Here is a 13,152-nt window from a genome sequence, read left to right as displayed (position 1 = left end):
TGTGAGGTACGAGAGACTGACCATAGCCGAGTGATGCTTTATTCCTGAGATGGGCAGAGGACATTGACCTGTGCGGACAGCAAAGTAGCACCCTGCTGGGCAGGTGACTGACCGACTGCGAACAGGCATTTGTGTTTTCTAACATTGACGTTATGATTAATATAAAAGCCCACACTTTACTGTACATATAATAATGAATCACACATAAAAATGAAGGGCAAATGATTTCGCGCTTAAATGCATAATCAATATATACAGGGTATTTACAGAGAATACTGTATTTACAATGCTGAAAAGTGTGCTACAACGTCCTACATGTTGTCTTTGCAACTACTTACCTCCCCAAGACAGTTATTAAAAGGGGATCATTTTAATGATTGTATGAAAAGAAATAAATGGGTAAAATATACATATTAGTCGCTGTAGCAAGACGGGGGTTGCAGGCATCCCCTTCGTCGAAACACTATGACTGGAGGGCCGTTATTCTCGATACGCAGTCTCAGGATGCAGCCCCGTTGAGGAGAAACAGGGGGTTTGACTGCTGGTTGTAGTTTCTTGGAACTGCGTCTGGTCGGACTTCTTGCGTCTTCTATTTGTTTGTTCTGGGGAAGTACTCGTGGGCGCCACCCTTGCTGCTCGTACACGTCGACATCGCTTTGTGAACGAGCAGGCCTTAATCTGTCCACAGTCAGCCAGTCTTCTGTTTCGTGGACCATGACCTTAAATGCCTTCTTCGTCCTCTCCAGCACATGATAGGGCCCATTATAAGGACGTGAGAGTGGGAGCTAGTGACTGTCCTGTTTGACGAAGACGTAGGGGCAGGTGTCCAGCGAGGCAGGTCTAAATTGCTTTGTCCTGTCTACATACGTTTTGTGGCAAGGCGTGAATTTTCCTGCGCTTTCACAAAGCTGGGCGAGGTTGACGTCTTCGGTGTCTGGATTGAAGGGGAAAAACTAGCCAGGGGCCATGAGCGTTTCCCCATAGACTTTTTCTGCCGAAGAGGCATCACCGTTTGCTTTCGCAGCCGTTCGAAGACCGAGGAGGAGCCAGGGAAGTTGCTCAACCCAATTCTCGTCTGTGCATCGAGCCATTAAGGCCGCTTTCAGGAACCAATGGCCTCTTTCGACCATGCCGTTGGCTGTGTGGTTTTAGGCAGTCGTGCTGTGCAGGTTGGTCCCCATCAGGCGAGTGAGGGATACCCACAGGTGAGTGAGGGATACCCACAGGTTTGATATGGAAGCGGGTCCGCTGTCGGTTTTCATGTTGTCCGGCATCCCAAAATGGCTGACCCAGCCGGAGAGAAGTTCCTGGGTGTAGGTGTCAGTCGATGCTTTGGTCATGGGAGTTGCCTCTGGCCACCTCATTGGACGGTCGATCATTGTGAGGAGGTACTTGGCGTTGCCGGAGGGTGGTAAGGGCCCCACAATGTTGCCGTGGATATGTCCGAACCGTCGCTTGGGTTGACGGAAACTGTTGACTATGGGTGGAGTTGATGCTGATTCTTGACAAAGCGTCAGCCACAGTGTTTTTTCCCCCCGGGACGTAGCTAATAGTGCAGCCGAAGTCGGAGATGGGCGCCAAGTATCGTTGCTGTTGGCTGGACCATGCATCCCCAGGCTTGGTGATGTGAGGAAGTACCTGGCGTCACCCGAGGGTGGTGAAGGCGTCACAATGTCGACGTGGATATGTCCAACCCGTCGCTTAGGTTGAGGGAAACTGCCGACTCCTGACTCGGTGTGACGGCTGACCTTGCTGGTTTGACACGCCGTACATGCACCTGCCGACTCGTATGAGTCCTTCCTGATCCCCAGCCACACGAACTTTGGTGGTAGTCCTCGATGAGGGGTGTGAGAGACCGTGGATGACGTTGAATACCAGCCTTTATCTCATCGGTGGGATGAAAGGTCAAGGGCGGCCTGTGCTGTTATCGCAGAGCAGAGTGGGGCCGTTGGAATGTAACTTGACGTCCTGCCATCTAAAGGAGGTCGAGGAGGACCTCGCGTCTGCTGTGGTGGAGTCGCCTGTTTGTTCCTGGGCTGATTTCCTCGTAGTCCACCCCGATGAGGATGGAGTTGATGCTGATTCTTGACAGAGCATCGGCCACAGGGTTTTTTCCCACCGGGACATAGCTAATAGTGCAGCCGAACTCAGAGATGGCCGCCAGATGTCGTTCCTGGGCTGTTGAAGGCGTGGACCAGAGGCTGGTGGTCTGTCTGGATGATGAATGAAGCTCCCCCCAGCAGGTATTTCAAGTCCCTTATGGCGAGGTACACTGCCAGAAGCTTGCGTTTGAAAGTGCTGTAGCGAGTCTCGGATGGTTTTAACATCCTGCTGAAGAAGGTGAATGGTTGGGGCACGTTGCTGATCACCTGCTTTACGATGGTGCCGCATCAAACGTACTGGCGTCCGTAGTTAACCTCGGGTGACCCGTGGTCTTGGTACACCATGGTTGTGGCCATGTAGAGGGCAGTCTTTGTTTGCTTGAAGGCTACTTGTTGAGAGGGACCCCACTGTAGCTTTTTTGGTTTCCCCTTCAGGACGTTGAGAAGAGGTTTCATCAAACTGGGGACATTGGGTAAGAACTTCTTGTAGTAGTCCGTCATGCCGATGAATTCTTGAAGGGACTTCACGGAGGTCAGCGTGGAGAATTGGTTTATGGACTCCACCTTCGACGTCACTGGATGCATGCCCCTTTTTTGATAGTTCGCGTCCTAGGAACTCCACCTTCTCAGCCCCGAACGTGCATTTGTTGAAGCGTACCACGAGGCCATTCTCCTACTGGTGCTTCAGAACCGTCCTCACGTGCCCCTGGTGTTACTCCCGCATCTTAGAGAACATGTTGATGTCGTCGACATAGGGGAAGGTCCCCCAAGATTCTGTCCATCGTTTCTCAGGCTGAACGTCGAGTAGGAAAAGACATAGGACCCGAGGGGTTGATGATGGCTGTTTTTGGGATGTTGTTGGACTGAACGGAAACCTTATAAAAAGACTTTAAGAGATCCGTCTTGGAGAAAATAGTGGCCCCGGTGAGATCCTGCATGTTTGGCAACGGGAAGTGGTCAGGTGTCGTGGCCAGATTGAGGCGTCTATAATCGCCTTTTTGCAGATTCCTATGCGCTGAAGGCATGATTGGCGTCCTGTAACTTCTGCGGAGGGAAGCTTCTAAACCAACAGCGGGTTGGGGACCCGTCGTTGAGATATAGTGGAATATCCTATGCTTGGCAGGAAACCCTTCCTGTTGTTGTAGCTCAGGTTTGAAGACCTCCGGGAATTCCTGCGGCAGGCGGTCGTATTCGTGGGGCATAACTGAGCACGTGGGAAGCCTGGGCCCGAAGGAGAGGTGGTCCTCTGGTCGACCAGTCGTTTGCGACACACGTCTACCAGCAGTCCGTGGTGAGCGATGAAGTCGGCACCTAGGAGGGGCACCTTGATCAGGAAAAGCCAGTGTAATCCTGGCCCATGATGGATGTCTTCAGTGTCCTCGTCCCATAACAAGTGATGCGGCTGCCGTTCGTGGGAACCAGGGCGGCCCTTTCGTCTGATGGGAGGCCATGGTCGTCCTTTGAAGGTGGGAACGACACCGTAGCGCCGGTATCCACCAGGAATCTTTTTACGGAGTTTATGTCGAGGATGTAGAAGCCTATGTGATCGGCCCTCCTCGCTTGCTCCACGGTTGCTTGTAGGCGTGGTCGCCCACCTAGTTTTTTTTTAGATGAACGCACTGTTGGACACTTTTTTTTTCCCCTTTCCTCCAGACTTGGTGGAAGTAGCACCATCTGGGAAGGTGAGGCCCTTGTGGTAGTGGTCCTCTCGTTGTTGCTGTTGCTCCTGCTGGGGGCGCTGCTGGCGTTGCTGCTACTGTCCATGCAGCGGAAGCCGTGGGCAGGAGTATTGGGGTCTCCCGCTGTGGATCGTGTTGACCCCTACTTTGTCTGGCTTCTCCGTGACGGTGTTGACAGAGGTGGTGGCGCGTATCTGGCAGCCTGGGTTTGCCAGGTGGAGTTTGTCGCCCTTCGCGACCAACGATGGAACGTCCAGGTCCTCGGCACCCTCCAACTGGGCGCTGATGCTTTTGGGAAGGCAACGCACGAAGATCTACCTTGACAGGCTTATCCCCTTGGGACACCCATCGCAGCCAAGCTCGTTCAGCTGGAGGATGTCCATCGGTTCATCCCAGGCTGCTGAGGGACAGATGTTCCCGAGGGGCGTTGTCATCAGGTCGAGGGCTCTCTGGGCCCTCAGGGGTACCGGGAGGTCGTAGATGTCCATCAGTTTCTTCTACAGGTCACTGTACCTCATGGGTCCCGGCCTCTGTTTCAGCGAGGGGGAACTCCTCCTAAATGCGTCTGGTGTTAGCATTAGCCTCACCATGTCCAATTTAATTATTTCATCGATGATGTTTGCCAACCTGAAGTTTGACTCAGCACGCTGAAACCATACCGTTGCTGCATCCGGTGCGAATGGAGGGAGCTGTAACTTCAGTCCCCTCGACATCTGTGGAGCCGTTTGTGTAAATATCGCGCCATGCCCTTAGGTTGCGAGGGGCGAGTTACGGTAGACGTCTGAATCTGTCATCTGACCTCGCACTCCGAAACTCGGTAGTGAGCCGTATTTAGTCCGCTAACGTAGTAGGAATTCCAAGCAGCCGAGTAGTAGCTAATTGCCGTGGCAAAACTGCATTTGGAAACGCCAGAAAGAAAAATGATTTGTGCCGTAATGAGTACGTTAGTGGCGTTGGGGTATGTGGAGTTATGTTCGCTAGTATCAGATGGCGTTCACGAGCTCTTGCCACCGTTCGCTGATTCTCACCACGTTCGATATCAAGCCTATATGAAACTTGAGTGCCTTAGTACCCGAGAAACCCGAGACGAGGGTTTGCGAGACCCTCAGCGAGCCTTAGTTCCCATGGCAGTTTGCGAGCCTATCGCCTCATGTGAGATCCCCATCTCGTCTTAGTACTAATGGTGAATTTGGGAGACCCTCACCTCACCTGAGTACCCATGGCAGCTTGTGAGACCCTCGCCTCGCCTTATTGGCCATGGCGGGTTTGTGAAACCCTCCTCACCAGCGCTACAGTAGTGTACACTATTGGCTCTAGCAGTGAAGGTAAGATTCATTGCTGCCATTTTTCAAATTCTCGCTGGCGTTTTAGAGCGCTTGCCAGTGTTTTGTGAACGTTCACCAAAGTTTGCCAGTATCAGATGGCGTTCATGAGCGCTTGCATGCGCTTGCGGACGCTCGCTGATTCTCACCATGTTTGCTAGCAAGCCTATACGAATCTGCCTAGTGTTTGTGTTCTCTGCGTTCTGGGACAACAAATCCTTCATGCGAGACTGCTTATTATGGGTAACTTTCTTCCCTGAGGAGAAGTTTTACACAACTACAGGTGTTTATTGAAACTGTATAAAAGGCTGAAACGAATTCTAGTGGCGCATGCGCTCCCACCAAAACAAAACCCCAAGGTTATTGCCACAAATACGATTTACTATCGATGGCTGGAGTCAGCCGCATGTATCAGTATGCCCCAGGACACGACGACTTTTCGTTAGACACCGAGTTTTGGAACACAATCCTTCTGGGTTATTTTCTTGGGCTTTTTTGCCCGACGGAATGGAGAGCTCTTCGGAGCAATCGCACAACGGACTTGTGATGTACTGTACTGTATACCCTTACAAGGTTATTATTTCAAGCCTTTAGTCCCAATGGAACAGTAGTAGCTTCTGCTTACATTTACGAACGATAGCAAGCCCCGCCCACAACGCAGCCAGACGAATGTTGTCAGCTTCTTATTACATTTATGGACCATAACAAGTCCCGCCCACAAGGGGGTTAGGCAAACCAGTGAGGGTATGATTGCTACACCAGCTGTATGTTTTGTTTTTGTGGGCGTATGCGCTCACATCTTAAAAAGTACTACAGCTAGTAGACGATCACATTCCTAGGGTAATATTTTTAGTATTATTTCTATTCTTATAGTTATTATGATAATAATAATGAGATGAAGCTAAAAATGACGAATTCTGAGGTATTTTGTATTTTTCATAACAATACACACTTTAGCCATTTATTGCGGGTATTACTTTTGCCAAAGCTGAAAGGATAAGCCATTAAAATTTAGCAAGGGTTAACCACCCATCCCGATAGTTAGTGAGGGTTTGGTGAGTTAGCTCGCTACCCTTTCCACTCACACACCAGTGATTGACCTCACTTTGCTTTTGGCTCGAATGGAGACCGGTTGTTTTCTTTAAAGTGTTTAAGCTCTGTGTGTGACAACGTAGTACGGCAGGTTCCTAAGGACGGAGAACCTTCCCTTCCGACCTTTCCCCCTTGACTATCGGTCATCCCGTTGGCGGATAGTCTTCCGTGTGAGTCGGCCGACACCGCAGGGGAATCGTCATCGTTCAGCTGTTGTCATCGCCTTCCCCTCTGCGTGGAATCTACTGAGGGAAGGGAGTGCGGCCTTTTCAGAGCTTGACATCTGTCTTACTCTTTCTCAAGGTCATCGCCGTTCACCTCTCAATGGCTTCCGAAAGTATACTCTGCAGGGCGGAGCACCTTACCCGTTTGCAGGTTAGGTTGTGCTTCTGATTGGTTTCTTCATTAATTATGTGAAATTAAAATTGTTTGTTGTTTACCTTTCTAGCTTCTCCGCGGGGAACCCTTCCCGCCAGAGGGTCCAGTGGCTCTTCCGATTAGTGAATATTTTTACCTGAATTAATCAATTGTAATTCTTGTTTTATTACAGTTTTTTCGCTGCCGCTATCCTTTTCCCATCAATGTCGGCCTGGGAAGGGAGTGCGTAGTTCTTATTTTGTGTCTGTTCTCTCGGTGGACACCTTTCCCGCCTGCTCACTAAATGCCTTTCCCGAGGGAGTTTTATCTTACATAATTTATTTTATTTTCCTCAGTTAGCGATGCCATTCTTCTTCGTCCGACTAAGAGAGCTGACGAAGTAGAGCGGTTCTGGTCGCGCCTTGGGGATCTGCCGTCACTTTCCTGTTCTTCTACGACCGTGGCAGCTCCTGATCAGCACTCCATCTTCGTGGAACTAGCTTCGGCTACATTTCCTCATGCTACGCTCATTGCAGATTTTCAACTTGAACAAGGCTTGTTGATGGGAAGCATAGAGCGCTGCCCGGAGGTCAGCCTCCAGGGGTTGGAATACTTCCATTCCGAGGGAGAGTTTTCCTCCCCAGGTGTTGGGTTGTCCTCCCTTCCAAGGGAGAACTTCCCTTCACTTCGACACCGACTTCGGTTGCTGTTTCTTAGCAAAGACTATGCTCCCCCCTTGCTGAGTCGCCTCTACTGTTGGGGATGGAGTAAATTCCAAGGCAAATCTCTCCTTCGAAGTGATCACCTCTCTTTGCAAGAGGGGCCACTCATAGAGACGCCTCTTCGGAGGATTGCTGCTGCTGAAGGTCAGCTTGCTGATTCAATGACCTCAGAGGGCATCATCGCCTTAGAAGTGCGCTTTCACCTCTGGTGAAGAGATGGCTCTTCGGCTTCATCAACGCAGCCTTCCTCCGCAGAGGAGCCTCCTTGTCCGTCGTCATCTGGCCCTCGACTTTCACCTGCTCCTGGACCTTCTTCCGACGACTCTGCCGATAGTCCTCGGAGACTTCGGCCTTGGACTCTCCTGTGGATCACGCATGATCCCCTTAGGTGGATGTTCATCATTGCAAAGGACACATCCCTGTTCTAGTTCATCCTACGCGCTGATCTTCTACGACTCATCATCCTCCTTGCCGTCTCCGTTCCTAATGCTAGGCACCGTCGAGATCATGCTCCAGTGGCTCGCCAACCTCGCCAACGCACCAGCGTTCTCTAGCGCGTCAACGCTCTCCAGCACACCAGCGTTTGCCAGATCTCCGATCGCTATCTCACTGCTCACCTTCTCCTCAATATACCCCGGATCATGACACACCATGGAGGTCTCGTTCGCGAGCCTTTCCTGAAGATGTCAGCCCTTCCAGGGCGTGTCTTTCTGTTAGCTTGTCCTTTCAGCTTCGCCGAAAGTAATACAGTACCCCTAACAAACGGCTAAAGGTTTGCATCGTTAGGAAAAATACAAATTATTTCCAAATTTGTCATATCAGGGATAAGAAACTTAATAGACCGTAAGTTTTACCGTCATGCCTTCACCTAATTTTTTTTTTTTAATACCTATAGATTTACTCTGCTGTAGAAGTTTCCATAAATTTGAACGTAGATTTATAATTTTTTGTAGTAATGAATTCATTTTTGGTAATTGAAATTGTTGAATCTTTGACCAGTTCTAAATAGAAAGCTTTATTTAAAAAACTTCAGATAAAAAAAATAGTGATAACATTTGTATAATTCTAATCAAAAGAGGGGAGAGAGAAGTGCTCGTTTATGCTTTGTCATTTTCAAGAGACCTTGCCTCTCGTTAGTATTTCATGAGGGCTTTTAAATTCATCGAAGCAAACCAAAAGTTCATTTTGTGTTTGACTTGTAAATTCAACCATTAGTTTTGTTTAAAATGACTCATACTTTCAGATATCAAACAAGTTGAAATTTTTCTATCATGAAGCTGCCTTCCAACACTGCACTGAAGTGGAACTTGAAGCTGCTCTAACCAAGGTGAAATGGTATTCTTAAGATGTGTATTGACAGTAGTTTGTTCCTAGATTGTGCTGACTTGAATGAATTATATTTTAAAAGGTGTATGTTTTTATGTTAATGGAGGTTTGACATGGCAAAGTTCAATGTTTCTGTGATAGTCTAATGTATACGACAAACGTGTTCTAGGTGCAACAAAACGTGAACATTGCACTAGGTATGGAACTGAATTTCAAATGAATTTGCTTTGAATGTTTGGGTTGGGGTGTCTTGTATCAGTATACTGTAAGCTATAGTGTATTACCTCATTAGTGTGTGTTCTGATTTAGTATTAAAATTAGGCATATCAAAAAGAATTGGACATGGGTCCTTAGTCAATTTATTTTGCTTACATTCTCTTACAGAGGGGACAGATGAAAGCCGCTCAGTGATGTGTTTCTCGAACGCAATATCGATTTAGGGGCTGAGAGTCCATAGTGCGGCGTGGTGGGCCATCTGGTTTTTGTGTGAAAACCATGTTGTGTAGCCAGGTCACTGATGTGTTGGGTGGTACGGGTTCAATCACACCCAGTGCTACGTCTCTTTCCAGTTGGGCCGCTGCCTCTTTTTGCCAGTGTGCCGGTATGTTTGGGGGTCTCTTTGTCACCGTTGGTTCCACGTGAGGGTCGATGATTCGTATTTCCATGGGTCCGGTCATTGTTGGCAGTGGCTGGTGTGGATACGTGTTGAAGGTTGACGATGCATATCGTTCCAGTAGCCACGCTTTCATTTTTTCGGTGAACTGTGCTGTCGGTTTGAACGGCTGGTTGGCTGGTTGCCGGGGAGGTTGAGTGTGACTTGGGCATCCGCACTCTGCGAGCGAGTTGTTGCTGTGGGACTTCCTTCCGTATAGGCATACTGCGACCCTGCCTGTGGCACCAATCCTGGGGAAATCATGGTCAATGATGCCATGCTTCGTCATAGCTGCTCGGCTGATGTAAAACTTGTTGACGGTGTCTGTGACACGCACCGTGGCAGTTGTAATGATGTGCGCTCCTTGCTCATTCTTGCCTGACAGTTTGAGGTGTATGGAGCCGAACACATTGATTTCCTGGTTGTTGACTGCGAAGATGCGTCTGTTAGCTGGCTTGAGGTGTCGCTGGTGTAGACCTATCTCCAGTAAGACTGGCAGCCCCATCAGGCACGTCTGAGCCCCGGAGTCCGCGGCCGCCATAAGGGATGAGGATTTGTTCGTCATGTTTTGTTGTAAGCAGCAGGGTTCACCGATATGCGGATGGGTAGCATTGGGTGAGGTAAAAGTTCGTTTGAGGAGTTCATCCCTGACGCGTATACTTTGTTGTTTTCCACTTCTGTGTCCTCTTCTTGCGTGCGACAGAATAACGCCCCTGCTTCAGTACCTGCCGATAATTGCTGCGGCTTCTATTGCCGTTGGACATTTTCCCTCCAGCATACTAGGCATGACTTGAACTCCTTTACTTTGCCTCTCACTTTTCCGAACTTTGGAGTGAGGCGTCCGCTCTGGCAACGAAACTGATGTCTTGAGGTGTCTTGTTCGTCGCTCTTTTTCGATGTGGTTGAGGGGGCGTGTGTTCATTGTCATTTTCGCTGGTTTCCTGTACCCGCTGGCTGATACTGATGGGTTTGCACTTAACATGGCCCGGCTAGCTGTTTCCTGCCTGTCAGTGAGTGTTACCGTTTCGCTTAGTGGCTTGTTATCGACCTCTGGGGTTCCCAACACATCTCTTTTGATTTCTTCATCTGCGAGGCCATTTACCAGGATCAACTTCACAATCTCCTCTGTGTAGTCGCATGTAATCGTCTCTGTGCAGGTGTTGGACTTGCAGGTGTTGGTGACGGTCCATTGACACACATTGGCCACCCTGTGTAACCTTGCCACATATTGCCTTACATGTTCACTTGGGGTATGAGTGGTTTGTAGTAGTGTTGTCCTCCGTACGCTTAAGGCCACACTCAGTACTGCTAGACGTTTTATTACCGCTAGTACGTCCACCTCGGTCTTTGTTGCGATGGCGGAGTCCTCTCTGAATATGGCGGCTTCAAGTTCTGGTTCACAACATGCGAGCAGGTGAGCTGTTGTCTGGTTAGGTGCCAAAGACGTTCCATCGTGAAACATTTCCCATCGCCTTGTAAAAGCGGCCCAGTCATCTTCACAGACGCCTTGTTTCAGTAATGGGCGGTTAATTTTTGGTGGTTTCTGGCGTGACGAGTTTTCGTCATGCTTGTTTTTCTGATGTAATTGCATCAGTGCTATGCACATTGGCATATCATCCGTCCGCTTCACCTCCGTGCACCCAGGAGCCTCACACCTCAATGACGTGGCCATGTCTGTATGTCCTGCGTTCTTGTCTACAATATGTCTTCAAACATGGTCAATAAGACATTCGTGCATTTGATGACTTTACTTGAGGTAAATGCAACGAATGTTTGAAGCTGAAAAAATAAATATACTGTAATTACACACTTGTATTGGTTATAAAATAAAATAGGCTACCATACCTGTGATAGGCCATCCTGCTACATACATATATATACATATAACTATGACCTTCCTGTGGCATGCATGGATATGGGATATGCACTGTCATATATATTAATCTATGTATGTACACTGTGATGCGTGCTTATATTTACTACCAGACCTGCATAAAATTACTCATTGGGAGAACTGTAAAATATGCTCATGATTGGCCTATCCAAAGGTGTGAATCTCATCTGACTGCTATGTAGCCCGCAATATAAATAAAACCTAATGCCCCCTCTGGGCTCATGATAATGATGCACCGTCTTATACTTTACTTACAAATAGATCAAGATGATATTCCTAAGATTATTGTAGTATAACAGTTCCGGTGGCTGAGACTTCCCTCGTGAATCTGTTTATTTCCCTGTTTACCTTTTGTACCCGTAGGTGGCACACATGCCGCTTGCCCGCCAGATTTGACCTGTCCTAACTCATTATTCCACACACAGGAACATGGAAACTTTTTTTCCATTGGTCCCATGGTGGCTGCACTACAAGTGGATTAAACACCTTATGCTCCTGGATGGATAATCAGCAGAGGGTTTGAAGGCGAAGGTTATCCGGGATTAGTCTGAGATGAATGTTTAAAAATGACTGGCTCTTTCTTTTCTTGATCTTTCCCTCTCTTGAGGAATCAGCACCCAGTATCCTCTGCAAACCTGACCTCAACTATCTGCAGGTAAACCATTTTCCCTAGTGTAACCTCTTATTGTTTCAATACTTGTTGCGTCCCCATACCCTAACGATGGGGTATTAGGTAATGTCTTGGTAACCTCTAAAGATACCTATGGCTCAGAAGAACTCTTAGCAAGACAGTCTCATTGCTAGTATCACGAGCACACAGCTTTTGTAGGCCGCGGACCATGCGTATTACTGTTTTAGTGAGGTGTAGGGTTTCCGCCAATTATGTGCAGAACACATAAAGGGGAAAGCCAAAAAGCCAGTTGGCACAGACTTCCACCTTTTTCAAGGGTAAGTCATCCCATATAGATAGCTTTGGTTTGTTATTTAGTGACGGAATAAATGACAATTTGGAAGTAATTTGTGTTTTTCCTAGTGACACAAACCTTTAGCTATTTATATAAATTGGCCCGCCAGTACCTGTCCCTCTTGAAGTCCTACCTCCCAGCAAAGTAGGTTAACAGCCTAGGTGTGTGAGTGAGCTGGGTAGCTACTACCCCCACCCCGCTAATTAGCGGATGGGTGCATAACCCTTGTTAAAAGTCTCCTCACTTATCCTTCTCCTTAGATTCCTAGACTGGGTTAAGTCTGTTAGGTTTGCAGATATCTATGGTTATCTTAGGATACGTCCCTGATTATACACGATATCTTAGGATAGTCGTTCCGGGGGTTAGAACCCCGTGATACCTGACGGTAATTCTCTTGTAATATCACTCGCAGAAATATTATACAGTAAGGAAGCTGTCTGAAGGACCTTCCATCAGGACAACATGGCTATCTCACCTAGAAATAGATTTTTCCTACATCAAAATCAGTTTTCTTTCAGCTTCGCATAAAGTAATATCCATGTGTAAATAGCTAAAGGTTTGTGTCGTTAGGAAAAATACAAAGTACTTTCAAATTTGACATGTTATGCTGATATATGTGACCTTGTGACGAGGTGTGCAACAAGCAGTTATGATGATGAATTACAAAAAAACAGTTCTATTCATGAAATTAAAAAATACAGTACATACTTATCTCTGATAATGGTATAATGGTATTATACATAGCATAATGAGAAAATATAAGTACAGAAGTGTGATAAACAAAAACATAAGTTATGTTTTGACAACTGTGTTTGTATCTCAAAGCTGTTCAGTACTGTGTATAGGTTGAAGCGTGTAGCTCTATCACGACTGAAGCTATGTTGGTTTTGTTAAGAATACTCACTAAGGTCGTACAAATATTTTGTAAATGGATAACAGCATGATAAACCTAATGCTTAGTTTATAACATAATGGAATTATTTATATATTTTATGTACTATGTAACTTTGGAATGAAGTCTTGGTGCCTAGCAATGAATTT

General features: G+C 47.5%; 1 long non-coding RNA gene across 8 annotated transcripts in view; it reads left to right on the top strand.

Moving 5' to 3' along the window:
* LOC137636847 (uncharacterized) overlaps positions 1–13,152 on the top strand; it is a 62,107-nt gene that overhangs the window by 16,862 nt on the left and 32,093 nt on the right. For all 8 annotated transcript variants that reach the window (XR_011043249.1, XR_011043251.1, XR_011043250.1 and 5 more), the window contains one exon: positions 8,518–8,601. This is a non-coding gene — a long non-coding RNA (uncharacterized lncRNA). The remainder of the gene's footprint in view (positions 1–8,517; positions 8,602–13,152) is intronic.

This window comes from Palaemon carinicauda, unplaced genomic scaffold (genome assembly GCF_036898095.1).
Source record: "Palaemon carinicauda isolate YSFRI2023 unplaced genomic scaffold, ASM3689809v2 scaffold409, whole genome shotgun sequence".
In the NCBI taxonomy this organism is placed as follows: domain Eukaryota; kingdom Metazoa; phylum Arthropoda; class Malacostraca; order Decapoda; family Palaemonidae; genus Palaemon; species Palaemon carinicauda.
This window is presented reverse-complemented; position numbering and strand designations above follow the sequence as displayed.